At 38.7% G+C, this 3572-nt stretch overlaps 1 pseudogene; it reads left to right on the forward strand.

Annotated features, from left to right (window-relative positions):
- Positions 1-2116: 2116 nt before the first annotated feature.
- Positions 2117-3092, forward strand: LOC138441726 (olfactory receptor 7G2-like; annotated as a pseudogene).
- The last annotated feature ends 480 nt before the right edge of the window (positions 3093-3572 follow it).

Genomic DNA, 3572 nt, shown 5'->3' on the forward strand with positions numbered 1-3572 from the left:
TGAAGGAATCTACATGACATTTTCTTTTTTAAAGTGAAAATTGATACAGTAAAACATCAAACTCAAACATAATCAACATCTTTTCTAAAAGTATTCCATTTTGTTACTATTGTAAATGAATCTTAGTTTTGACCTTTATAAACTACCAAAAATAAAGAGCTGGTTTTATGAAAAGGTCAAGTAAAATATTGTTATGGGTGAGGATATATGTCTCTTCTAGTCTTTGCTCAGTGCAGAGCATATACCTTTATAGATGCCGTGACCTGCTACACAATACTTCATGGGTAGAGACGAACATATGTTGTAGGCAGGAGAAAAGATCTGGCATGTTTTCAAGATGAAAATATTAAACTGTTAAAGGGAAATTATAAAATCTGAGTGTTGGTTTGGGAATGCTAATTCTGTACTATCCAGAGTCAACTCAGTGGTGAGAGGATCTGAGCTCAAACTTAATATTTTCTATCCATTGTGTATTTCATGACCTTGATATAACCTCACCTTACCTAAGTGTTCGCATGGATGAATAAAGATATATTATAACTTAGATATGATAAATGTAACTTAGATCTGATAACTCGTCTATAATCTGATAAGCCCCTCAAGTCATTTTGAGGTATGTCAAGTTTGGGGCACCACACTCCACAAGACAGATCAAATATATGCATTCCCATCTTTCTGCTTGTTTGAGGTAAGAAATAATTCTGAAGGAAATGTCACATTTTATTCTTTTTTTTAATTTACTTTATTTTACAATACTGTATTGATTTTGCCATACATCAACATGAATCTGCCACGGGTGTACATGAGTTCCCAATCCTGAACCCTCCTCCCACCTCCCTCCCCATACCATCTCTCTGGGTCATCCCAGTGCACCAGCCCCAAGAATCCTGTGTCCTGCATTGAACCTAGACTGGCAATTTGTTTCTTATATGATATTATACATGTTTCAATGCCATTCTCCCAAATCGTCCCACCCTCTCCCTCTCCCACAGAGTCCAAAAGACTGTTCGATATACCTGTGTCTCTTTTGCTGTCTTGCATACAGGGTTATCATACCATCTTTCTAAATTCCATATATATGTATTAGTATGCTGTATTGGTGTTTTACTTTCTGGCTTGCTTTATTCTGTATAATTGGCTCCAGTTTCATCCATCTCATCAGAACTGATTCAAATGTATTCTTTTTAATGGCTGAGTAATACTCCATTGTGTATATGTACCACAGCTTTCTTATCCATTCATCTGCTGATGGACATCTAGGTTGCTTCCATGTCCTGGCTATTGTAAACAGTGCTATGATGAACATTGGGGTATACGTGTCTCTTTCAATTCTGGTTTCCTCGGTGTGTATGCCCAGCAGTGGAATTGCTGGGTCATAATGCAGTTCTATTTCCAGTCTTTTAAGGAATCTCCATACTGTTCTCCATAGTGGTTGTACTAGTTTGCATTCCCACCAACAGTGTAAGAGGGTTCCCTTTTCTCCACACCATCTCCAGAATTTATTGCTTGTAGACTTTTGGATCTCAGCCATTCTGACTGGTGTGAAGTGGTAGTTCATTGTGGTCTTGATTTGCATTTCTCTGATAATGAGTGATGTTGAGTATCTTTTCATGTGTTTGTTAGCCATCTGTATGTCTTCTTTGGAGAAATATCTATTTAGTTCTTTGGCCCATTTTTTGATTGGGTCATTTATTTTTCTGGAATTGAGCTTTATTCTTTATTTCAGTCTCAGCACTTGGCACAAGGTGTGAAAATGTGTTGGTGATCAGTAAAAATAAATGCAAACAAACTGTGAAATGTGATGATGGAGGGGAAAATTAGCAAAGGGAAATACTTCAATGCTTTCTTGGGTTTACAATATACATAGAATTTTATTTCTTTATATTCAATACTTAAGCACTGTTTTTTTCAAACTTTACCATATATCAAATTCATCTGGTGGGTTTGTTGAAACTTGAATTTCTGGCCCTTGTCCCTACAGTTTATCAGCAGTAAATCTACAGTGGTACCAAGAATTTGCAGTTCTAATCAGTTCCCAAGGGCTGCTGCTGCTCACCTGGGGATCCTTCATTTTATTTTATTTTCACTCCATTTTTCCTTCAGATTCATCAACAATATGGAAACCAGAAATCAAACAGATGTTTCCAATTTTTATCTCCTGGGATTGACAGATGAGCCAGAACTACAGCTCCACATTTTCTTCCTGTTCCTGTCCATGTACCTGATCACTCTCCTGGGAAACCTGCTCATCATCCTCGCTGTCAGCTGTGATCCCCACATCCACACCCCCATGTACTTCTTCCTCTCCAACCTGTCCTTTACTGACATCTGCATGAGCACAACCACGATTCCCAAAATGCTGGTCAACATCCAAGCACAAAATCAGAGCATCACATATTCAGGCTGCCTCACCCAGATGTGCTTCGTCATGGTTTTTGCCTTTCTGGAAAATTTTCTCCTTACTGTCATGGCTTATGACCGTTATGTGGCCATTTGTCACCCCTTAAGATACTCAATTATCATGAACCCGCAAACCTGCGCCCTGCTGATTATATTCTCACTGTTGCTAAGCATTCTGAATGCTCTGCTCCTCAGTCTGACAGCATTGCGGCTGTCCTTTTGTAAGAACCTGGAAATCCCTCACTTTTTCTGTGAACTTGCTCAGGTTGTCAAGCTAACATGTTCTGATACTCACATCAATGACCTTTTGTTATATTTGGTGGGTAGCATATTTGGTGTCCTTCCTCTCTCTGGCATCATTTTCTCTTATACTCAAATTGTCTCCTCTGTTTTGAGAATGCCATCAGCGGGTGCAAAGCTGAAAGCTTTTTCCACCTGTGGGTCTCACTTGTCAGTTGTTTCCTTATTCTATGGGACAGGTTTTGGGGTTTATATAAGTTCTATACTGACTGGCTCATCCAGGAAGACTGCAGTGGCTTCAGTTATGTACATCGTGGTTTCTCAGATGATGAACCCTTTTATCTACAGCCTGAGAAACAGGGACATGAAGGGAGCCTTGAGAAAACTCATCAGTGGGACACCTTCTTTTCTGTGGTTGTGCCATCTACCTTGGACTTGTGTTTATAGAATGAAGCAAAATAATAGTTAATAGATATATTTAGAATATTCCATTCGTATGTGGCAGAATATACATTTTTTTCAAGTGTGCATGGACATTCTGTAGCATAGATCATATGTGGATCATTGATATACAACAAAAGAGGTGAGAATATGTAATGGGTAATTGACTATATGTATACAAATGAGTTGTATATAAATAATATATAAAAGAAACCTCCTGCAATAAAGGAAACCCAAGTTCAATCCCTAGGTCAGGAAGATCCCCTGGAGAAGGAAATGGCAACCCATTCCAGTATCCTTGCCTGGGAAATCCCATGAACAGAGGAGCATGGTGAGCTACAGTCCATGGGGTCACAAAGAGTCAGACACAACTGAGTGACTAACAATTTCACACTTCCATGTATATATATTACACACACACACGTATGCAATATTACTCAGCCATAGACAGGAATGAAATATTGCCATTTGCTACAGCATAAATGGACTTG

This window comes from Ovis canadensis, chromosome 5 (genome assembly GCF_042477335.2).
Source record: "Ovis canadensis isolate MfBH-ARS-UI-01 breed Bighorn chromosome 5, ARS-UI_OviCan_v2, whole genome shotgun sequence".
Classification (NCBI taxonomy): domain Eukaryota; kingdom Metazoa; phylum Chordata; class Mammalia; order Artiodactyla; family Bovidae; genus Ovis; species Ovis canadensis.